The 26,886-nt window shown below is 35.6% G+C and overlaps 1 pseudogene; it reads right to left on the bottom strand.

Moving 5' to 3' along the window:
- Positions 1-15,774: 15,774 nt before the first annotated feature.
- LOC120213992 lies at positions 15,775-21,415 on the bottom strand (annotated as a pseudogene).
- Positions 21,416-26,886: the final 5,471 nt, after the last annotated feature.

Here is a 26,886-nt window from a genome sequence, read left to right on the forward strand (position 1 = left end):
CCACAATTGAAGAGTATATCACTCTACTGCATTATAAAGGACTCATAATGAACTGGGTCTACATTAAGCACAATGAAAGTCTATATTTGAAGAACTGATTGGCAGAGGTTGCAGGGGCAAGATGAAGGTTACTGATCTTAGGAGTCCCTTCAAAGACGACAATGACAAAACGATAGCTGAAATTGGAGACCATTGCTGACAAATTCAAGAAACAGACAAATGAACTTCACATAGTTCCTATCAATTAAGGGCTCCAATGACGTATTCGTTAGGAACAGATTCAACAAAAGATAAATGCCAGAGATGCAGTCATTCGAGACTTCTTGGGCCAGTATAAAAAGAAACTCAACATTTGCACGGTTCGTCCAGACTGGTCAACATGTCAGAAGCTGTCAGGATATTTTTGTCTCTTAAAAGATAAAATACTTTTGTCCCAAATAAGGATTATTTCTAATATCATACACATTTTTTGGGTCAATGCCTCGAACATTGCATGCATTATGCATTTAAACATATTTTGCATTTTGTTATTTTCATTTCTTTACATTCGCATTATTTTTCTCTTTTTTATTCACATGTCTCATAAAAAATGAGAATATTTCGATCATATTCCCATGACTTACAAGGAACTTTACCAACAACTTTTTGACACTCACGTAGTGTCATCATACTCGGTGAAGCCCCATACCCCAGGCGGTATGATGAGAATGCTCATTGTGAATATCACGACGGTGTCCCAAGGCACACAATTGAGAACTGTTACGTATTCAAGAGAGTCGTACAAAAGATGCGTAACCATAACTGGATCGACTTCAACAACTTGGGGGCATCCAAGTGAAGAAGATAATTTCATCATTTGAGGTATTTTGTTTGAATTTGTTTTTTTCATCTTTTCTCAAGTTTTTTGTAAGAACATTTGAATAAATTTATGTTGCTTTAATGATGACGAGCAATGAATCACATTTGCAAACTTGCAATTCTTTGAATATCATCTGAATTAAGAAACTCTGTAAATGGTTCAAAGTTACAGATCTTTAGCAAAGTAACATGATTTAAAACAAGGACTTTGACTTTACCCAGAATATACCCTCAAACACCGTACACTTAACCAATGTAACATTTTCCTTTCATAAGGTGTGGACAACATGAGGCATCATTTGCATATGACAATTACTATACTTTTCGTATAATATGTTCAGTGATGATCATGATCTTAACAGATGGAATAGTCGAGTAGGTAAATCTAGTTTAGGTCAGTTACTTAGAAATTGAACTATAAATTTGAGATTCATTGACTTTCAAAAACACCTAGACTATATAACAGATTCTTCTTGATAAACTTAAGAAATTGATTCGTATACCTAAATTATAATATTATATATATACAATAAAGCTTGAGTTGTCCCTCTAGAGCAATTGGTTAAACTCCCCGGCTTTATGGATAATATTCAACTAGCCTGATAAAGGTAATTATACTATACAATAAAGCTTGAGCTGTCCCTCTAAGGCAATTGGTTAAACGCCCTGACTTTATGGATTCAGCTAGCTAGCCAATGGCAAATTTAAATAAGGAGTTTCGGTAAAAATGGACTAAGGGAGTTAAGGAACATCTGTTATAGTCAATTTCACACGAGCACTCAAGGATTTCATTTTTAGACCGATATTTCTGCACTGCCTCTGTTAGAGGAGCCTACAAAGCTTAAACAAATGGGAGATTTCAGAGGACCAAAATAAAAGGTCTAGTAATTGATCATGCTAGTTGCGTCATTTTTTCCGCATCCAATTAAAATGTCGGGCCAAAGAAAAATATGTTGCAATAACCAAAAAATTACATTTTTATGGTTGAAACCTTAGGTCGACCTAAAGCCAACTCATCCATTTTAACATTTGTTAAAGAGCTGTAACTCTGAAAGTATTAAAAGAGCTATTGATTCCTTTAATATACTTTGAACTCATGTTTATATTTTTGATTCAATTGCGAACAATATTTTACAGAATTTTTATCCTTTTCCCTCCTAAAACAAGAAAAAGGAGAAAAACATTTTCAAACAGGACAATCTTAAATATGAAAGGTTTGTAAAGCCAAAGCTTGAAATGGGGCATGGTCGATTCCAACGACAAGACCAGCAGACAAAAATGAGGCTCCATCCAAGAGATAAAACAGAATTAATTCATGTTGCATGCATCTTAGACACACTTAAGAGCATCACATTTTTCATTTTTAGCACACATATTTTTACGGCTTTTAGAGTCAAATTTCAACTTCAAGATGAAAGATAATCGATTCAAAAGCGTATTCGGAAATTGATGGTGGTTGCTCAACTTCACAGCAAAGGGGCGACTGTCAACAAACAACTTTTCAGTTTCATTCAGAGTCAATTTCAACTTCAAAGCGAAGAATATTGGACTTGAGACAACACAAGCTCAACTTCACAACGAATGGGCGACTGACTGTCAACAAACAACTTTTCAGTTTCATTCAGAGTCAATTTCAACTTCACAGCGAATAATATTAGACTCGAGATAACACAAGCTCGACTTCACAACGAAGGGACGACCGACTGTTAACAAGCAACTTTTCAGTTTCATTCAGAGTCAATTTTAACTTCATAGCGAAGAATATTGGACTCGAGACAACACAAGCTCAACATCACAACGAATGGGCGACTGGCTGTCAACAAACAACTTTTCAATTTCATTCAGAGTCAATTTCAACTTCACTGCGAATGATATTGGACTCGAGACAACACAAGCTCAACTTCACAACGAAGGGGCGACTGACTGTCAACAAACAACTTTTCAGTTTCATTCAAAGTCAATTTCAACTTCACAGCGAAGGATATTGGACTCGAGACAACACAAGCTCAACTTCACAGCGAAGGGGTGACTGACTGTCAACAAACAACTTTTCAGTTTCATTCAGAGTCAATTTCAACTTCGGAGTGAAGGATATTTGACTCGAGACAACACAAGCTCAACTTCACTACGAAAGGCTGGCTGGCTGTCAACAAACAACTTTCCAGTTTCAGAGTCAATTTCAACTTCACGGCGAAGGATATTGACCTTGAAACAACACAAATATTTGGATTTTAACTTCACGACGAAGGATATCCAATTCGAGGCTCAACTTCACAACGAAGGGGCCATCTACGGGTTCAACTTCACGATGAAGGGAATCATGCCCACCAAAGGCCTTCGAGTTCAACTACGCTCAGCTCCAAGGCACATCATTTGCAGCATAACTTAAGTCAAGAAGGGTTATCTACCAATCGAAGACCATCGAGTTCGATTACACTCAGCTTCGAGGGCACATCATTTACAGCATAACTCAAGGCTAGAAGGGTTATCTGTGACCAAAAGACCTTCGAGTTCGACTACGCTCAGCTCCAAGGCATATAATTTGCAGTATAACTTAAGTCGAGAAAGGTTATCTGCCAACCAAAGACCTTCGAGTTCGATACGCTCAGCTCCAAGGCACATTATTTGCAGCATAGCTTAAGTCGAGAAGGGTTATCTACCAAAGACCCTCGAGTTTGATTACACTAAGCTTCGAGAGCACATCATTTACAGCATAACTCAAGGCTAGAAGAGTTATCTGTGACCAAAAGACCTTCGAGTTCGACTATGTTCAGCTCCAAGGCATATCATTTGCAGCATAACTTAAGTCAAAAAGGGTTATCTGCCAACCAAAGACCTTCGAGTTCGACTACGCTCAGCTCCAATACACATCATTTGCAGCATAGCTTAAGTCGAGAAGGGTTATGTGCAAAAGACCCTCGAGTTTGATTACACTCAGCTTCGAGGGCACATCATTTACGGTATAACTTAATGCTAGAAGGGTTATCTGTCAACAAAGATCTTCGAGTTTGACTCCACTCAGCTCAAAGGCATCATCATTTGCAGCATAGCTCAAGGCAAAAAGGGTTATCTTCCAAAGACCTTCGAGTTCGATTTCATTAAGCTCGAGGGTGTATCAACCGCGTTGTATCAGCAAGGAACTACTTTCCGATCAAATTTTTACACCCAGGTCTCTAAATCGAGAATAAGACTAAGGTCGACCAAGATTGGCAACAAAGAGTCACTTTTCGATTTCCCACGATTTCAACTTCAAGAAGAATGATATCGTGCCCATTTGATAGACTTTGTGTCACAACAAACATTATCAAGTCCCAAATCAAAGAGAACCGGACAAAAACTGGTTGTCTTTTTCATCTTTGCCCTATTATTGTTAACACAAAAATGTGCAAAGAGAGGCAGTTGTAGACACTCGTTTTTGTCCGGGTTTACAAAAACATTTTATTATATTATATATTATTTATTTTTATTATTAATATTTTTATTTTATTATTTTTGCAGGCCCCGTACTCAACAACCTCGATTTAGTGAGATTCAGAAAATAAACCAACGTATTTTAGTCCTATTGAAACACTAAAACCAACGTATTTGAGTTCTATTGAAACACTAAAACCGAAGCATTTTGAGTCCAAGTAGGACTCTAAATCTGAGCTAAAAATAGATTTCTTTATACTATAAATAGACTCTTGCATTAAAACGAAAAGACACAGAGAAAAACGTGGATCCAAAATCAGAGGAAGGGGCAACGATTTGGAAAAACTGAGAGAAGAAAAAGACAAAAAATAAGCGTGGAGGATCCAAAGCCATTATCTAAAAGCACGAGGAGTGGCAGAGCATTTTCATTGCAAATCAAGTTTCTCTACACGCAAAACATAAGAGATGTAACAACTTTTGACTTATTCTTTTTATTTCATTTTTTATTTATTTACTTTATATATATTTTTTATTTTCTCATAATTTTAATATTTTTTTATTTCTTTTTTACATTGTTATATATATATATATATATTTTTTATTAATATTATTATATTAATATTTTTGTTATTCTTTTCTCATGTTTATTTTTATTTTTACAATCCAACACTTTTGACTTTTTAGAGATACTTTCAGTCGATCAAAGATAATTAATTTGAATTGAATTTTTAAATTTCAATTTAAATTTTTATTTTCGCAATTAAGACAACCAATGAATTAATTGGTATCGAAATGATAGTTCAAGGGTGTTAATTCTTCCTTTACCGTAACCGACTCCCAAACCCGACACGTTTCTGGTACAACGCATATCAGGTAAGATTGTGTCCGACCTACCTAAATTTGTTTTATATGATCGATGACGACTCCAATTCATTTAATCTAAGTCGAAATCCAATTCGGGATCAATGAAAGACGGTTCCGACACACTTTAATCAGATATATTATTGTTAATTTTGACATAAAGTCAACTCTTACCGACCCTTGAACGCCCATACTCTAAACCTCACCAGCAGCACATGACAAGGTCAATCAATGAATAATCCAATTTAGAAAACTTTATATGCGTTGACATATAAAAAAAAAGTTTTAAATTACATAATAAAAACAGAAATTTTAAGAATTCAAATTTTATAATTGATATAGAAAACTTAAAAGTTCGAACAAAACAAATATAATTAAAGAAATATGGTTCATTAATGACCATTTGACTATCAACCAAGCATCACCTCAAATCATTTTCTCATTTTTTTTATTAATCTAAGTACAAAACAATATTTATTACAAGTTTACACTAAAATAAACTGGCCCGTTGCCTAGCGGCTGGAGCATTAAAATGAATAAAACATTGAAGTAACGTGGGAGAAGTTGGGTCCTATTTGTATTCTCTCACTAGAATAGACCAATGTCCTACTTTATTAAACCTTGAAGAACTGCTTACAAATATATATACATGGTTAACTTTTGAAGGGGGGAAACCGTGAGAAAAAAACATGATATTGGTATCACATATTGTAAATTGGCTCTGCAATTTTAAATTAATTCAATTTTACTCACTGTTTATATTTTTATATTTATGCAATTTAACCCCCTAACCTTTTATTTTTCTTCTTACAACTTTCAATTCATTTCGATTTAGCCCCTATTTTAATAATTTCTTATTTAATATTTTTTAAAATTATCTTTTATTTATTTATTTATTTATTTATTTTTACAATCTAACATTTACTTGGTTTTTAGGACAATTATAATCGATCAAATGTAAGTAATTTGAATCGAATTTTAAATTTTAATTTTAGCAATTAAGACAACCAGAAAATTAAATTGATACTGAAGGGGCAGTGCAAGAGTGTTAATCCTTCATTGACTGTAATCGACCCCGGATCCGATTAATTCTTGGTGAAACGCAGATCAAGTAAAGGGGTAAATTAAAGTATCCGATCAACCTAATATTAAATTATCGGTGGAACTTCTAACATATTTATTTAAGTCGAAGCCCAACTTCAGGTCCACCCGAAGGACGGTTACGACATGATGCTAAACGTACTATTGTTTTTTCTTCCACTTTAAAGGACCTTCACATCAAGGCGAGCCTGAAATCTCGTCATTCAGTTTATTATATTGACATACATCGTTGGGTACCATTATATAGTTCAATTCATATTTTTCCCATAATATATAACCATTATTGTAATTTTAAATAATATAAACTTAGGATTTATGCAATTATTAGAGTCCTTATAAATGACGGTTGTTTTGGATTAAAATACATTAAGAAAGGGGATCTTAAATAGTAGTGAAATTTGGAGATATTCCAATCTCATGAAGTTTGTCCTTTATGTATTAACTTACAAGTTTGCATCAAAAATAAACTTACACATCGTCGAGACATCAGAGTTTGTATATAATAGAATGTATAAATTTAAAATTTTATATTAAAAATATATGAAATATAATATTATAAAATTTTAGCAAAACATATTATTAATAAAAATATATATAATTATATATAATTATATATAATTTATATGATAATTTAAAAACTTTAGTGTGCGTTTGGTTCACGGAATGTAAGATTACCAGTAGAATAAAATATTACCAGGGAATAAGATTACTAGGAATGTTGTATTTTGTGTTTGGTTGGTTTAGCAAGAATGTAAGATTATCGTGTTTGGTTAAAGGAATAAAAGATTATTGGAATGTATATTTGAACAAAATGTCCTTATTATATATTTGTATAATATTACAAATTGTAAAATATTTATATATTTTCTTTAAAAAATTAAATTCATAATATTTATATAATTTTTTTTTGTAAAATTAAAAATATAAAAAAGGTTTAATGAAAGGGTAAAAAAATTTTAACCCCTGAACTTCATATAAAATTTTAATTATAGATTTTTTTTGTAAATCTAAAATATTTTAAGGATAAATTTGTAATTTAACATTCCTAGAATTTTTATTATTCAATGACAGAAGAATGATATTTTTAAAAAAAAATAAAAATTTAAGGGCATTTTAGTCCAAAACGCCGGTAATGTTACAATACTTAAGTGAAAAGAGGTAATGACATTCTCGATAATATACCCCAAAAAATCTACTATTGCTAATAAAATATTATCTGGAATGAGATTCCCGACCAACCAAACATGAAAATGTGGGAATCCCACAATCCTTGAACCAAACACCCCCTTGAAGATATCTGAGGTCTCTATTATTGCTGGCTAAGATATTCGTTACAGATATTTGTTTAGTAAGAAACATGTAATTTAAGTGGCAGCATCTTGTTCAGCTTTGTCTGTTTACACACCAGCATCTCCCTAGTTTTGTTCTCACAATAGCAATGCCTTCGATGAAACTGAAGTATATATATATTTTTAATAGTTTAAAATGATATATTTTTACTTTTATACGTTATATATTTTATATTGCATAGAATTAAATTTATAATATATAATATAGAAACTAAAATATATATTGAATTGTTTGTATATAAATAATAATAACTAATAAATAAATTTAATAAAATATGTCATCTGTCATATAAAAACATATTAATGGGGTCTTGATGAGCCTGTTTTTCATGCTAATTTCCCGGATTTTATTTCGAACGCTGTTGATCATGATTCATGACGCTTTTTATGGATAATATATGCCGGTTTTCCATTATAAATAAATCATATTTTGTAGAAATCCGTTTTTGTCTGGATCTATAAAAATATTTTTATTTTATTATATATATATATATATATTTATTTATTATTATTATTTTTATTATTTTATTATTTTTATAGGCCCCGCACTCAACAACCTCAATTTAGTGAGATTTAAAAAATAAACCAACGTATTTAAGTCCTATTAAAACACTAAAACCAACGTATTTGAGTTCTATTAAAATACTAAAACCGAAGCATTTGAGTTCTATTGAAACACTAAAATCGAAGCATTTTGAGTCCAAGTATGACTCTAAATCTGAGGTAAAAATATGTTTCTTTAGATTATAAATAGACTCATGCATCAAGAGGGAAAGACACAGAGAAAAACGTAGAACCAAAATCAGAGGAAGGGGTAACGATTTGGAAAAACTAAGGGAAGAAAAGGAAAAAAAATAAGCGTGGACGATCCAAAGCCAGTATCTAAAAGCACGAGGAGTGACAGAGCATTTTCATTGCAAATCTAGTTTCTCTACACGCAAAACATAAGAGATATAACAACTTTTGACTTATTATTTTTATTTCATTTTTTATTTATTTACTTTATATATATATTTTATTTTCTCCTAATTTTAATATTTTTTATTTCTTTTTTACATTGTTATATATATATATATATATTTATTTATTTATTTTTTATTAATATTATTATATTAATATTTTTATTATTCTTTTCTCATGTTTATTTTTATTTTTACAATATAACACTTTTGACTTTTTAGGGATACTTTCAATCGATCAAAGATAATTAATTCGAATTGAATTTTTAAATTTCAATTTCAATTTTTATTTTCGCGATTAAGACAACCGATGAATTAATTGGTACCGAAAGGACAGTTCAAGGGTGTTAATCCTTCCTTGACCGTAACCGACTCCCGAACCCGACACGTTTCTGGTACAACGCAGATCAAGTAAGATGGTGTCCGACCTACCTAAATTCGTTTTAAATGGTCGGTGGCGACTCCAATTCATTTAATCCAAGTCGAAGCCCAATTCGGGGCCCAACCGAAAGACGGTGCCGACAGCTTGGCGACTCCGCTAGGGATAGGTAAGTGAGTCAGGCCGAAATTAATTTTCGGTTGTCTTTTTATGCGAAAATGATAAATTTAAATTTATTTATTCGATTCCATTTATTTATCTTTGACTATTTTTCAAATAAATAGTTGTACTGACGTTTTTTAATGATTTCAGATTTTTTTTCAAAATTGTCATCTCTAGCTCTATACCCGAGCTCTAAACCCTATTTAAGTGGGGGTGAAAACGACGCCATCGTGTGAATTTATTCACCGTGCGGGCCTAGCAAGTAGCCTTCGGGATTCATATACCTTATGTCTTCGTGTGAATTTATTCTCCGTATGGGCATAAGGGAATGTTTCCTCCCGAGTTTAACTTAGTCAACACAAGCTTGTAATGGGCTTAGGACTAAGGGTCTGCAAGCCCAAGGGGCACCAGCAAGGAGAACTCGGGTACCCTTTTTAAAACCTAAACCGGGAGACTACAAGGAATTAGAGTCCACCCCAAAGCCTCATTTCAAACCCTAGTATGCCTGAATTATTTCCTGTTTTATTTTCTGTTCAAAGCATGCGAACTAGACAAATATGCGGTTAGGATTTGTTTGAAATTAGCATGTGGGATAGAGATCATGTCCGGGTAAGAATAATAAGCATGTAAGATAGATATAATGTGGGGTAGGATTTTTCATTTTTATTATTGTTTTGATTTACCTCACTAACTCTTTTTATTTTTGTTCTATTTTACTTTGTTTTCATTATTCGCATCATTTAAAAGAGGTGTTGATCCACCAAAAAACGTGTTTGTTAAACATGAATAATCTGCATTAATGGACAAAGGGGTTGTAATACAAGAGATGAAAATGCAGAGGATAGTCTACAAGGCGACTATGTGTCACATTCAATCCAGAAGATGTGGTGCCCACAATTGAAGAGTATATCACTCTACTGCATTATAAAGGACTCATAATGAACTGGGTCTACATTAAGCACAATGAAAGTCTATATTTGAAGAACTGATTGGCAGAGGTTGCAGGGGCAAGATGAAGGTTACTGATCTTAGGAGTCCCTTCAAAGACGACAATGACAAAACGATAGCTGAAATTGGAGACCATTGCTGACAAATTCAAGAAACAGACAAATGAACTTCACATAGTTCCTATCAATTAAGGGCTCCAATGACGTATTCGTTAGGAACAGATTCAACAAAAGATAAATGCCAGAGATGCAGTCATTCGAGACTTCTTGGGCCAGTACAAAAAGAAACTCAACATTTGCACGGTTCGTCCAGACTGGTCAACATGTCAGAAGCTGTCAGGATATTTTTGTCTCTTAAAAGATAAAATACTTTTGTCCCAAATAAGGATTATTTCTAATATCATACACATTTTTTGGGTCAATGCCTCGAACATTGCATGCATTATGCATTTAAACATATTTTGCATTTTGTTATTTTCATTTCTTTACATTCGCATTATTTTTCTCTTTTTTATTCACATGTCTCATAAAAAATGAGAATATTTCGATCATATTCCCATGACTTACAAGGAACTTTACCAACAACTTTTTGACACTCACGTAGTGTCATCATACTCGGTGAAGCCCCATACCCCAGGCGGTATGATGAGAATGCTCATTGTGAATATCACGACGGTGTCCCAAGGCACACAATTGAGAACTGTTACGTATTCAAGAGAGTCGTACAAAAGATGCGTAACCATAACTGGATCGACTTCAACAACTTGGGGGCATCCAAGTGAAGAAGATAATTTCATCATTTGAGGTATTTTGTTTGAATTTGTTTTTTTCATCTTTTCTCAAGTTTTTTGTAAGAACATTTGAATAAATTTATGTTGCTTTAATGATGACGAGCAATGAATCACATTTGCAAACTTGCAATTCTTTGAATATCATCTGAATTAAGAAACTCTGTAAATGGTTCAAAGTTACAGATCTTTAGCAAAGTAACATGATTTAAAACAAGGACTTTGACTTTACCCAGAATATACCCTCAAACACCGTACACTTAACCAATGTAACATTTTCCTTTCATAAGGTGTGGACAACATGAGGCATCATTTGCATATGACAATTACTATACTTTTCGTATAATATGTTCAGTGATGATCATGATCTTAACAGATGGAATAGTCGAGTAGGTAAATCTAGTTTAGGTCAGTTACTTAGAAATTGAACTATAAATTTGAGATTCATTGACTTTCAAAAACACCTAGACTATATAACAGATTCTTCTTGATAAACTTAAGAAATTGATTCGTATACCTAAATTATAATATTATATATACAATAAAGCTTGAGTTGTCCCTCTAGAGCAATTGGTTAAACTCCCCGGCTTTATGGATAATATTCAACTAGCCTGATAAAGGTAATTATACTATACAATAAAGCTTGAGCTGTCCCTCTAAGGCAATTGGTTAAACGCCCTGACTTTATGGATTCAGCTAGCTAGCCAATGGCAAATTTAAATAAGGAGTTTCGGTAAAAATGGACTAAGGGAGTTAAGGAACATCTGTTATAGTCAATTTCACACGAGCACTCAAGGATTTCATTTTTAGACCGATATTTCTGCACTGCCTCTGTTAGAGGAGCCTACAAAGCTTAAACAAATGGGAGATTTCAGAGGACCAAAATAAAAGGTCTAGTAATTGATCATGCTAGTTGCGTCATTTTTTCCGCATCCAATTAAAATGTCGGGCCAAAGAAAAATATGTTGCAATAACCAAAAAATTACATTTTTATGGTTGAAACCTTAGGTCGACCTAAAGCCAACTCATCCATTTTAACATTTGTTAAAGAGCTGTAACTCTGAAAGTATTAAAAGAGCTATTGATTCCTTTAATATACTTTGAACTCATGTTTATATTTTGATTCAATTGCGAACAATATTTTACAGAATTTTTATCCTTTTCCCTCCTAAAACAAGAAAAAGGAGAAAAACATTTTCAAACAGGACAATCTTAAATATGAAAGGTTTGTAAAGCCAAAGCTTGAAATGGGGCATGGTCGATTCCAACGACAAGACCAGCAGACAAAAATGAGGCTCCATCCAAGAGATAAAACAGAATTAATTCATGTTGCATGCATCTTAGACACACTTAAGAGCATCACATTTTTCATTTTTAGCACACATATTTTTTACGGCTTTTAGAGTCAAATTTCAACTTCAAGATGAAAGATAATCGATTCAAAAGCGTATTCGGAAATTGATGGTGGTTGCTCAACTTCACAGCAAAGGGGCGACTGTCAACAAACAACTTTTCAGTTTCATTCAGAGTCAATTTCAACTTCAAAGCGAAGAATATTGGACTTGAGACAACACAAGCTCAACTTCACAACGAATGGGCGACTGACTGTCAACAAACAACTTTTCAGTTTCATTCAGAGTCAATTTCAACTTCACAGCGAATAATATTAGACTCGAGATAACACAAGCTCGACTTCACAACGAAGGGACGACCGACTGTTAACAAGCAACTTTTCAGTTTCATTCAGAGTCAATTTTAACTTCATAGCGAAGAATATTGGACTCGAGACAACACAAGCTCAACATCACAACGAATGGGCGACTGGCTGTCAACAAACAACTTTTCAATTTCATTCAGAGTCAATTTCAACTTCACTGCGAATGATATTGGACTCGAGACAACACAAGCTCAACTTCACAACGAAGGGGCGACTGACTGTCAACAAACAACTTTTCAGTTTCATTCAAAGTCAATTTCAACTTCACAGCGAAGGATATTGGACTCGAGACAACACAAGCTCAACTTCACAGCGAAGGGGTGACTGACTGTCAACAAACAACTTTTCAGTTTCATTCAGAGTCAATTTCAACTTCGGAGTGAAGGATATTTGACTCGAGACAACACAAGCTCAACTTCACTACGAAAGGCTGGCTGGCTGTCAACAAACAACTTTCCAGTTTCAGAGTCAATTTCAACTTCACGGCGAAGGATATTGACCTTGAAACAACACAAATATTTGGATTTTAACTTCACGACGAAGGATATCCAATTCGAGGCTCAACTTCACAACGAAGGGGCCATCCACGGGTTCAACTTCACGATGAAGGGAATCATGCCCACCAAAGGCCTTCGAGTTCAACTACGCTCAGCTCCAAGGCACATCATTTGCAGCATAACTTAAGTCAAGAAGGGTTATCTACCAATCAAAGACCATCGAGTTCGATTACACTCAGCTTTGAGGGCACATCATTTACAGCATAACTCAAGGCTAGAAGGGTTATCTGTGACCAAAAGACCTTCGAGTTCGACTACGCTCAGCTCCAAGGCATATAATTTGCAGTATAACTTAAGTCGAGAAAGGTTATCTGCCAACCAAAGACCTTCGAGTTCGATACGCTCAGCTCCAAGGCACATTATTTGCAGCATAGCTTAAGTCGAGAAGGGTTATCTACCAAAGACCCTCGAGTTTGATTACACTAAGCTTCGAGAGCACATCATTTACAGCATAACTCAAGGCTAGAAGAGTTATCTGTGACCAAAAGACCTTCGAGTTCGACTATGTTCAGCTCCAAGGCATATCATTTGCAGCATAACTTAAGTCAAAAAGGGTTATCTGCCAACCAAAGACCTTCGAGTTCGACTACGCTCAGCTCCAATACACATCATTTGCAGCATAGCTTAAGTCGAGAAGGGTTATGTGCAAAAGACCCTCGAGTTTGATTACACTCAGCTTCGAGGGCACATCATTTACGGTATAACTTAATGCTAGAAGGGTTATCTGTCAACAAAGATCTTCGAGTTTGACTCCACTCAGCTCAAAGGCATCATCATTTGCAGCATAGCTCAAGGCAAAAAGGGTTATCTTCCAAAGACCTTCGAGTTCGATTTCATTAAGCTCGAGGGTGTATCAACCGCGTTGTATCAGCAAGGAACTACTTTCCGATCAAATTTTTACACCCAGGTCTCTAAATCGAGAATAAGACTAAGGTCGACCAAGATTGGCAACAAAGAGTCACTTTTCGATTTCCCACGATTTCAACTTCAAGAAGAATGATATCGTGCCCATTTGATAGACTTTGTGTCACAACAAACATTATCAAGTCCCAAATCAAAGAGAACCGGACAAAAACTGGTTGTCTTTTTCATCTTTGCCCTATTATTGTTAACACAAAAATGTGCAAAGAGAGGCAGTTGTAGACACTCGTTTTTGTCCGGGTTTACAAAAACATTTTATTATATTATATATTTATTTATTTATTATTATTAATATATTTTTATTTTATTATTTTTGCAGGCCCCGTACTCAACAACCTCGATTTAGTGAGATTCAGAAAATAAACCAACGTATTTTAGTCCTATTGAAACACTAAAACCAACGTATTTGAGTTCTATTGAAACACTAAAACCGAAGCATTTTGAGTCCAAGTAGGACTCTAAATCTGAGCTAAAAATAGATTTCTTTATACTATAAATAGACTCTTGCATTAAAACGAAAAGACACAGAGAAAAACGTGGATCCAAAATCAGAGGAAGGGGCAACGATTTGGAAAAACTGAGAGAAGAAAAAGACAAAAAATAAGCGTGGAGGATCCAAAGCCATTATCTAAAAGCACGAGGAGTGGCAGAGCATTTTCATTGCAAATCAAGTTTCTCTACACGCAAAACATAAGAGATGTAACAACTTTTGACTTATTCTTTTTATTTCATTTTTTATTTATTTACTTTATATATATTTTTTATTTTCTCATAATTTTAATATTTTTTTATTTCTTTTTTACATTGTTATATATATATATATATTTTTTATTAATATTATTATATTAATATTTTTGTTATTCTTTTCTCATGTTTATTTTTATTTTTACAATCCAACACTTTTGACTTTTTAGAGATACTTTCAGTCGATCAAAGATAATTAATTTGAATTGAATTTTTAAATTTCAATTTAAATTTTTATTTTCGCAATTAAGACAACCAATGAATTAATTGGTACCGAAATGGCAGTTCAAGGGTGCTAATCAATCCTTTACCGTAACCGACTCCCGAACCCGACACGTTTCTGGTACAACGCAGATCAGGTAAGATTGTGTCCGACCTACCTAAATTTGTTTTAAATGGTCGATGACGACTCCAATTCATTTAATCCAAGTCGAAACCCAATTCGGGATCAACGAAAGACGGTTCCGACACACTTTAATCAGATATATTATTGTTAATTTTGACATAAAGTCAACTCTTACCGACCCTTGAACGCCCATACTCTAAACCTCACCAGCAGCACATGACAAGGTCAATCAATGAATAATCCAATTTAGAAAACTTTATATGCGTTGACATATAAAAAAAAAGTTTTAAATTACATAATAAAAACAGAAATTTTAAGAATTCAAATTTTATAATTGATATAGAAAACTTAAAAGTTCGAACAAAACAAATATAATTAAAGAAATATGGTTCATTAATGACCATTTGACTATCAACCAAGCATCACCTCAAATCATTTTCTCATTTTTTTTATTAATCTAAGTACAAAACAATATTTATTACAAGTTTACACTAAAATAAACTGGCCCGTTGCCTAGCGGCTGGAGCATTAAAATGAATAAAACATTGAAGTAACGTGGGAGAAGTTGGGTCCTATTTGTATTCTCTCACTAGAATAGACCAATGTCCTACTTTATTAAACCTTGAAGAACTGCTTACAAATATATATACATGGTTAACTTTTGAAGGGGGGAAACCGTGAGAAAAAAACAAGATATTGGTATCACATCAGGGATCATGCAGATTCATTGGTACAGAGTTGGTAACCAGATAAAAGCGAGCTAAATGCAAATGCAACAAAAGCCAGAAAGGCCATTGAAACTGAGGCACTAGCCATCTCTGTGAATTCATCTTTGCCCCAACTGGTTTGCCACTCATCGACGCTCGTGGCAGCCGCAGATGATGCTGAAAGCAAAAGATAGGCTAGTATCTGCAAGATAGAACCAAAGAAGCAAGCGATTCCCTTTCAGCATGTTGCTCTCCTTGTGATTGCATTGCACGTATAAATAAATGCACCTGGTCAATTTTTGTGATTCAAACAACCATATATATATATTATGACAATTGAATCCATGCATATTGCCCAATTTTACTAGCATATTGGATGCAAAGGCACGTCCAATGAAATCCATTTATCAAGAAAATGGGACATCTAATTATGACCATAGACTAATACTCGAAAACATAGGGCCGTGACCTCGAACAAAGTAATTCAAATAGTTTTATATTGCTTCATTTAGGTGTATAAACCTTTTTTTTTGTCAAAATAGATACCTAAGGTCTCATTTGTAACCACTTATTAGACTATTAGTGTATGTTAAGTGTGATGAGAGTATGAATGAATGCGTGAGGCAGTTGACAGTGTTAGTAATTTGTTAGGCTGTTAGTTTCAGGTTGTTAAGGCTGTTAGAACTGCTTAGCAGTTACAGCTTTGTTAGCTGTGCAAGTGTGTATATAATGCCAGCTGATGTATTGCAAATAATATACCTTCTGTTATCAGTATTCTGCATATGTTAATAGATTCAATATTCATTCAGTTCTAAAGCTTTACATAGCTTCCTGCTCATCTCTTATTCATGTTCACCTGGCCATTAATGGGCCCTTTCTCACACCACTTAAAGGTAAAACCGTTGAACCAAATAACTAAAATCCATGTATGACATGTAACCTGATTCTTAATTTCCTTTAAAAAAATTCTAAAACTAAAATCATTAATTTTCTATAAAAGACACTAAAATCCGTTCTACTCCATCTACCACCATTGAATCAAGCACCACGCCTACCCCTTCCGTCTCCAAACCCTACTACCAATTATCCCACTCTTCCATCGTCACAAATCGACGAATGGGGTGCCATGAATGTATAACGAATGACGAATAAGGGTGCGTTTGGTTCACAGAATGTAAGATTACCAGTGGGAATGTAAGATTACCAGAGAATAGGATTACTGAGAATGTTGTATTTTGTGTTTGGTTGGTTTAGCAGGAATGTAAGATTATCGTGTTTGGTTAAAGGAATAAAAGATTATTGGAATGTATATTTGACCAAATTGTTCTTATTATATATATATTTTTTAACAAGTTGGAAAATATTTATATATTTTCTTTAAAAAATTTAAATTCATAAAATTTATATATATATATTACAAAATTGAAAATATAAATAAGTTTAATGAAAGGGTAAAATTTTATTTTAACCCCTGAACTTCATATAAAATTTTAATTATAGACTTTTTTTGTAAATCTAAAATAGTTTAAGGATAAATTTGTAATTTAACCTTCGTAGAATTTTTATTATTCAATGATATATGATATTTTTGAAAAAAAAATTAAGGGCATTTTAGTCCAAAACACCGGTAATCCAACAATACCTAAGGAAAGGGAGGTTATGACATTCCCGGTAATATATCTCAAAAAATCTACTAATGGTAATAAAACATTACCAGGAATGAGATTTCGGGCCAACCAAACATGGGAATGTGGATTTCATTCCCATGGGAATCCCACATTCCTTGATCCAAACACCCCTAAGGGTAGGTGCCACGAACAACTAGCCTAGCATACGAACCAGAGGTGTTGTGAACTGGGCCTTGCAGATCTTGTAGCGAGAGGAGACTTCATTGATGCGACAACGGGGTGGCATTCATCGACGACATATGTGATTTTAGGGATTTAAGGAATTTTGGAGGAGATTTTTTTAAAATGGGGGGTTTTTAATTCTTTAAGTTAATTTAGAATTTTTTATTTTGAGAAAATAAAAGATAATTAAATTTCATGTTATGTATCAAACAATGATTGAGGGACGAATTTTGTTAACGGAATTTAACAAATCGACCTTAAAATGGTAAAGGAAAGAAACATTAGGCACCTAAAACAAAAAAGAGATTGTTTCGACATTATTCTCATTTAAGCCTTTTATACACACTAGGAACACAACCTGATTAATAGGGTTTACTATTTCAGCCCCTTCATGATGTTTCTAGCATCGTCCTCGACATAAACCATACAAAGCCTAGGCAGACAATAGTGATATAGATAGAACAAAGGAAACAAGGACAAAAATGGAGTTCCGATTGTCACTCTCACCATCACTGGATAAGATTAATTGTTGCGATCCAAAAAGAGGAATTCTAATAAACTTAATTTGCATGCTAATTAAGACAAAAAATGTATCCAAAACCCAGAATGCAAGGGATGATTAACGACTAAAAACGACCCTAAAGTGGCTAATTTACAACAAGTATTCTACAAATACGAAAAACTTGCCTGATCCATGGAGAAATCAAACTGCAAACGAAGATGATGGCGGATGACATGTTTTTGTATGACGAGATAGTAAGCTAGAGCATAGGCTTGAAACCCAGCATATGCAAATCCAATCACAGTTACTGATAGACAATACCTGTAAATGAAACAGGGTAATGTGATTCAATAAATCGACATACTTAAATGCATGGTATTTTCTTTATATTTTCTATAGATAATTTATTTCTGCAGCAGCTATAATTTGATAGGTTTGTTCCTCAACAAAAAATCATGTGCCCTTCCATGTCCATGCTTAAATGAAGGGTTTTGCTAATGATCCACTGTTTAACATTCATTGTTTTCAACGTTAAAGCATATATGAATACATGTATATTTAACTTCAAAAATGCATAACTGTTAAGCAAAATGATTGAATGAGAACAGAACAAACCCCAGAATTATAACATCTATTTTCACCAAGTTAACATAATTATAAAAAAATCATGGCAGCTTTATCGATAAGAAAAACGAAAAACCTGTATTCTTTATAGCGGTCGAAAGAGTCACCGCTCCAGCCTTAAGTTTTATCAGCAGCCATAACAGACAAAGATATCAAGCATAAAATGATCTCGCTTAATAGAAAACCTAGAGCCGCCATCTTCACAGTCTCCTTGACCTTCGATCTCCTCAGCACCGCCGCCACTGCCCTTGCTCCTCGTCCTTCTCCCGCTTCACCATTCAGTTCCGTCTTCGTCGTCATTGCGGGTCCTTCCTCCCTCACCACTCGATTCACTGTCAAATTCGACAGTTGTTGCGGTGGAGTAGTCGGCGGAAGCGGCGGAGAAGGAGAAGGGAAAGAACTGGATTTGAACCGGGTGGATTTGACGACGATGACGAGCGCCTTGCAGTTGTCGACGGGGGAAGCCGCCGGAGAAACATGAGGGGAGGGAGTCTTTTTAATTTGTTATAGTTTTTTAACTTGTTTGGATTCAAAAAAAAAAATATTGGATTATGTTTGAATGAGAAAAATCCACTTAAATATGTATTTATTTTTAAATTAAAAGTACAATATCTATATTTATTTTTAATATGATTTTTATATATTGGTTAAATTCTAAATGATCTAACTTGATCAGAAAATGAACCTAAATGATCTTTATTATCGAACTCAGATAATTTGAGTAACAAACATTAATAACTTGATCTCGAAATGACCTGACCCCCAAAGGTTTGAAATTTAGATGACATGAAATCAGAAGTATCACGAACTTATTTTTAAAACCTTAAATGATCCAAACCTAATTATCCTGATTCTCTCAATTGATAGTTCTAATTGAAAAGGATGAGCTTGGTGACTAAATTTTATATGACTAATTTGATTTTAGGTTGATGAATCAAGGGTGGCTTTACGAATGTCATATATCGAGTTGTGTCATCTAAATTTTTGTGTCAATCTACAATCTATAGCCATGATCATTTTGAATATTTGATTTTTGTCGTAACCGTCTTTCGGTTGGGCCCCGGAATTGGGTTTCGACTTAGGAAAATGGATTGGAGTCGCCACCGACCACTTTAAAACGAATTTAGGTAGGCCGGACACCATCTTACCTGATCTGCGTCGTACCAGAAACGTGTCGGGTTCGGGAGTCGGTTACAGTCAAGGAAGGATTAGCACCCTTGAACCGCCCTTTCGGTACCAATTAATTTGTCGGTTGTCTTTAATTGCGAAAATTAGAATTTAAATTAAAATTAAAATTATTCGATCCGAATTACTTACCATTTGATCGGCTGAAATCATGACTGAAACAAAATATGTTAGATAAAAAGCGAAAACAAAATGTTAATAAATAAAAAATATAAAAAATAATAATAATAATGAAAGAAAGAAATAATACAATAATAATAAAAGGTTAAATTTAAAAAAATATTTAAAAAGTAAAATAAAAAATAAAGATAAAACTTAGGATCAAATTGGAACAAATTGAGCTTAATGAATTAGAAAATGAACTGCAAAAGAACAAATAAAAAGTTATGGGACCAATTCACAGAATATAAAAAAATATAAATAGGGACCAAATTGATTAAATCAGAAATATGGAGGCCAATTTACAGGTAGTGACCAAATTGAACTGCGACTCAAAATCTCAGGGATGACGGAAGGGATTTAAGAATCTTGTATTTGCAGGATGGTCCTTGGTATATAAATACGCAAAACCCCTCATTTTATTCCATTTCCACATTTTCTCTTCGAATTCTTTCTCCCTCAGCTGAGAGAATGCTCTCAACTCTCAAAACTCTCCCTAGGCGATTTCCGGTCGCCGCCTTGTGTCTCCTCCGCCACTCAGGCCACCGCGCCGGCCGCCACTGCCGGTGGCCTATGAAAACCCGAACCCCACCAAAATAAACCTCACGTCCCCGTGAACCCAAAATCAACACTCAAATACCCAAACAACCCCCTTGTCGGAGTATATCTAAAGAAAAACCCTTCGGGTTTTTACCTTTTCCGGAGACCTTTCGCCTTTTCCGGTGGTTTCTTCTCGGTTCCAACGCTTCGATCGGGGCTACCTTCGGTATTTTGGTATTTGTTTTTTTGGGTTTTGTTTCTGTATTTGCCTTGTGGTTCGTGGTTTTTGGTGTTGTGATATTTGGCTGTGTTGTACCGATGATGGTTTTGGTTTACTGTGTTATCTGTTGGTCCGGTTGTGTTTGATGTCCGACGTGGGTCTCGATGATTTTGTTCAGTGACGTCCTCGTGGGTTTTGTGGATCCTGTTGGGTACTGTTGATGCCCGGTGATGGTGGTTTGGCTCTGTATTGGCCAATGATCTCTATGTTTGGTTTCGTTTTCCCCCCCACTGTGTCGGTCACCGTGGTGGGGTATTTATACCCACCCCACCGGTGGTCTACTCCGATGATAACGGGGTCATGAACGTTACTGCTGAAATCCCGGGATGGTTCAGTCCCGGGATCCTCGGCCAACGTCCGGCCGTTTCGCATGGCTCTTGACCTCCTGATTTTGCGACGCTGTTGAGGGTTAAATGAAACCCTAGACAACTGCAACCTTGACCGTTGATCTCCATCTTGATCCAACATCTATGAATTATGCGGCGCTGGACTTAGATGAAACCCTATCTTGCTACTGGGCTGGTTCAGGCCCAGTGTTTGGACCAGACTTGGACTGTTATTGGACATGGACCCTGCACAAAAATAAATGAGAAATAAATAAATTAAAAAAAATAAATAATAATAATATAAACGTTTTCAAAAATATATAAATTTTTAAAATGTTTTAAAAAAACTATATATTATATATATTTTCAAAATGGTTTTTAAAAATTATATATTATATAAATGTTTTCATAACGTTTCCAAAAGTATATATTATATATATTTTAAAATGTTTTAAACTATATATTATATATGTATTTTCAAAAACAATTTGCAAACTATATAATATATATGTGTATATATGTATAAAATAAAATAAAAAAATATGGACGGAAATTAGTGTCTACAGCTGCCCCTCTTTGTCCTTTTTCGTGGAACGAAAACTAGGACAAAGACAAAAAGACACAAATTTTCGTTCGGTGGAGTTGAAGAATAACTCCCTGTCGAATTGAGTTGCAGATGGCTCCTCCGTCGCGAAGTCGAGTCCACCTTGAAATGATATGTAATTGAAGCTGCAATTCAGAATTTGAATCTGGATGTAGCTTTTCGTTTCCAAATTGTAGTCAACTTCGGTCTTCTTCTCGGTTTAAAGACCTTTGTTAAAATTTGACTGGAAAGTAGTTCTTTGATTCCACCATGCCCTTGAGCTGAACGAAAACGAACTCGAAAGGTCTTCACTGACATATAGTTTTTCTCGACTTAAACTATGCTGCTGGAAAACGATTGACTGTCACTAAGTCACGGCTGACCCATGTCTTCTTCTCGATTTGAAAAACTTGATTGCAGCCGAACAGTAGTGTGATTGAGGTATCGTCGAGCTGAATAGAGTCGAACTCGACAATTTTATTGACAAATAACCTTTCTTGCCATGAGTTATGTTGTAAATGATATGACCTCGAAGTTGAGTGTAATCGAACTCGGGAGTCTTTGGCAGATAGCCCTTCTCGACTTAAGCTATGCTGCATATGATGTGCCTTGGAGCTGAGCGTAGTCGAACTCAAAGGTCTTTTGGTCACAGATAACTCTTCTAGCCTTGAGTTATGCTGTAAATTATGTGCCCTCGAAGCTGAGTGTAATCAAACTCGGGGGTCTTTGGCAGATAGCCCTTCCCGACTTAAGCTATACTGCAAATGATGTGCCGTTGAGCTTAGCGTAGTCGAACTCGAAGGTCTTTTTGTCACAGATAACCCTTTTAGCCTTGAGTTATGCTGTAAATGATGTGCTCTCGAAGCTGAGTGTAATCGAACTCGGGGGTCTTTGGCAGATAGCCCTTCTTGACTTAAGCTATTCTGCAAATGATGTGCCTTGGAGCTGAGCGTAGTCGAACTCAAAGGTCTTTGCTAACAGATAACCCTTCTAGCCTTGAGTTATGCTGTAAATGTTATGCCCTTGAAGTTGAGTGTAATCGAACTTAAGGGTCTTTGGCAGATAGCCCTTCTCGACTTAAGCTATTCTGCAAATGATGTGCCTAGGAGCTGAGCGTAGTCGAACTCAAAGGTCTTTGCTAACAGATAACCCTTCTAGCCTTGAGTTATGCTGTAAATGTTATGCCCTTGAAGCTGAGTGTAATCGAACTTAAGGGTCTTTGGCAGATAGCCCTTCTCGACTTAAGCTATTCTGCAAATGATGTGCCTAGGAGCTGAGCGTAGTCGAACTCAAAGGTCTTTGCTAACAGATAACCCTTCTAGCCTTGAGTTATGCTGTAAATGTTATGCCCTTGAAGCTGAGTGTAATCGAACTTGAGGGTCTTTGGCATATAGCCCTTCTCGACTTAAGCTATTCTGCAAATGATGTGCCTAGGAGCTGAGCGTAGTCGAACTCAAAGGTCTTTGCTAACAGATAACCCTTCTAGCCTTGAGTTATGCTGTAAATGTTATGCCCTTGAAGCTGAGTGTAATCGAACTTGAGGGACTTTGGCAGATAGCCCTTCTCGACTTAAGCTATTCTGCAAATGATGTGCCTTGGAGCTGAGCGTAGTCGAACTCGAAGGTCTTGGTGGCAGGTAGCCCTTCTGGCCTTGAGCTAAGCTGCAAATAGTTTGTTTAAAAATTGCTTCCCTTTATGGGTCGAAAACGGTCATGATTCTTCCGGTGGTTCCCCTAAGCTGGTCTGGGAAAACCTACTGATAAATTCTGACAGCCGGATATCTTCCATCGTGGAATTGAAATCTGGCTTGAAAGTGTTAACTGAAAACATGTTGCTCCTGGTGGGTTTGAACCGAACTAGATTTGATCTGAACTGGTTCTCGAACCCATCTGAAATTGGTTCTGAGATCTGTAGTTATGTAAAGTCGGTTAAGGTGTAGCTTCTTGCTGCTGAGTTACATCATCGTTCTTTAAAGGTGCTTACAAGTCGAGTAACCTTCATCCTGAAGTCGAAGCTTGCCTCTGAAAGCTGCAAAATTATGTATGCTAAAATGATGAATGTGATGCACCTAAGTATGTCTAAGATGCATGCAACATGAATAAATTATGTGTTATTTCTTGGACGGAGTCTCGTGCTTTGCCTGGCAATCTGGTCCATGGAATCGATCGTGCCCCATTTGCTTCTCGAGCTTGGGCTTTACAGACATTTCATATCTGAGATTGTTCTGTTTGAAAACGTTTTTCTCCTTTTTCTTGTTTCAGGAGAGAGAAATGATAAAATGTTGTAAAGTATTGTTCGCAATTGAATCAAATTGTAAATGTGAGTTCAAAAAATATCAAAGGAATCAAGAGCTCTTTTAATGCTTTCAGAGTTACAAATCTTTGACAAATGTTCAAAGGGACGAGTCGGCTTTAGGTTGGCCTCCTTTCTAAGGTTTTTTGGTCAAAAATGTCATTTTTTAAATATCGCAACATGCTTTGGCACTTTAATTGGGTGCGGACAAAATGACGCAACTAGCATGATCAATTACTAGACCTTTTATCTCAGTCCTCTGAAATCTTTCATTTGTTCAAGCTTTGTAGGCTCTTCCAACAAAGGCAGTGCAAAAAATATCGGTCTAAAAATGAAATTCTTGAGTGCTCGTGTGTAGTTGACTATAACAGGTGTTCCTTAACTCCCTTAGTCCATTTTACCGAAAATTTCTTAGATAAATTTGATTTAATTTGTCATTATCTGGCTAGCTGAATCCATAAAGCCGGGGCATTTAACCAATTGCTTTAGAGGGACAGCTTAATATTATAATCACAGTTATCAAGTTAACTGAAGGGTTCATCTCATCACAGAGTCTTCAGCCTGACAAGAGCAGTGGAGCGAACACCGAATTGTCAAGTGTCCGAGCAATGTCATGGTTTGAACGTAATCTACTCATAAGGCCAGGGCTTTCAAGTTTCCTCTAGAACCAATTGCCTTAGCGGAATAGCTCAGTTTTTTAAGGATTTAATTTCCTAAGATTGTCAAGAAGAACCTGTTATAGCCTAGGTGTTTTTTGAAAGTCAAGGAATCTCATCTTTAGAGTTCAATTTTCAAGCAACTGACCTAAACTAGATTAACATACTCGACTCTTTCATTTGTAAAGATCATCATCGTCATTGAACATCTTAAATAAAAAACATAGTAATTTTCATATGCAAATGATGCCCCATGTTGTCCGTACCTTATGAAAGGAAAATTGGTTAATTCCAAGAACGGGGTATGGTGTTTGAGGGTATATTCTGGATAAGGTCAAAGTCCTTGTTTTAAATCATGTTACTTCGTCAAAGATTCGTAACTTTGAACCGTTTACAGAGTTTCTTAATTCAAATGATATGCAAAGAATTGCAAATTTGCAAATATGATCCATTGCTTAACATCTTTTAAAGTAACATAAATTTGATTAAAATGTCTTTACAAAAACTTGAGAAAAAATGGAAGAAAAACAAAGTCAAATAGAATGCCTCAAATGATGAAATGATATTCCTCACTTGGATGCCCCCAAGTTGTTGAAGTCAATCCAGTTCTGGTTACGCATCTTTTGTACAACCCTCTTGAATGCGTAACAGTTCTCAATTGTGTGCCCTGGGACTCCGCCGTGATATTCACAATACGCATTCTCATCATACCACTTGGGGTATGAGGGTTTCATGGGTTCTACTGGATATGGTGACACCACATGGGTGTCAAGAAGTTGCTGGTAAAGCTCTTTGTAGGTCATGGGAATTGGGTCGAAATGTTCATTTTCCCTCCTGGAATCTTGTTTAGAAGTACCTAACGGTACAGCTGCAGTTGACTTTGGGCTGGAGATTGTAACACTTTTGCTGGAGTGTTTGATGTTGTTAACCTCTCCATCCCTCTCCCTCATAGGAGGCTTCTTACTGGCTTCCTCATCCTTAATCTTGCCTTGCTTTATGGCCGACTCAATCATTTCTCCGGCCATAACCAAGTCTGAAAAGCTTCCTGATGTGATCGCCACCAGATGCCCGAAGTATGGAGTCTTCAGAGTCTGCACGAAAAGTTTCCGGGTTTCCTTTTCATCTAACGGTGGATGAACTTGCACAGCCAAGTCCCTCCATTTTTGTGCGTACTGCCTGAAACTCTCGTTATGCTTCTTTTCCATGTTTTGTAGCATAACTCGATCTGGCCTTATGTCATTGTTATGCTTGTATTGTTCCAGAAATGATTTGGCCAGGTCCTTCCAGGTCTTGATATTTGATCGGCTTAGCTGGTTGTACCACCGAATGGCTGAGCCCGACAGACTATCCTGGAAGCAGTGGATCAGGAGTTGGTCGTTTCCTCCATATCCTGTCATCTTTCGGCAGAACATGGTGATGTGAGCGGATGGACAACTGTTTCCGTCAAACCTCTCGAACTCCGGGGACTTAAACATCGGAGGAAGAACTAAGTCCGGGACTAGGCTAAGTTCTGCTGCATCAATTTCATGGTAGTCACGGTCTCCTTTGACTATATTCATTTGGTCCTCCAATTGTTTGATTTTTTCCTCCATCTTCCTCGCTTTTTCCTCTTCGTCCAAATCCGGTACATGGTAATAACCCAAATTGTTCCTAGGGTTAAATACAGAAGACAAGGGCTTTGATTTTGCAGCAGATGAATCCCCTCGAAGTTCTGGTAGGATTTCAGGTGAGATAACCACTTGCGGGGTAGGTTGTATAGTTACCCCTTCCGGTGAACCTGCCCTGGGCGCACTGGTCTGTTGTAGGCCAACTAACTTGGCAACGATCTGGTCAACCAAGGACTCTTGGTTCTTTGTGATTGTTTCCAGAATATTTCGACTGTTCTGGTTTATCTTGTCCTCTAACTCCTTTTGTAGTTTTAACATATTCTCATCGATTTGTGTAATTCTGGCTTCCATCCTCTTCTTTTTCAAACGAGTGTTATGTGGATGGGGTGTGTCCAATACTTGAGGCGGTGTATCCAGTATTTGCTCCCTTTGATGAGACATGTTTATGTTAGTTAATGTGAATGCAGAGAAAATA

This window comes from Hibiscus syriacus, unplaced genomic scaffold (assembly GCF_006381635.1).
Source record: "Hibiscus syriacus cultivar Baekdansim isolate YM2019G1 unplaced genomic scaffold, ASM638163v2 tig00110050_pilon, whole genome shotgun sequence".
NCBI classification, from domain to species: Eukaryota; Viridiplantae; Streptophyta; class Magnoliopsida; order Malvales; family Malvaceae; genus Hibiscus; species Hibiscus syriacus.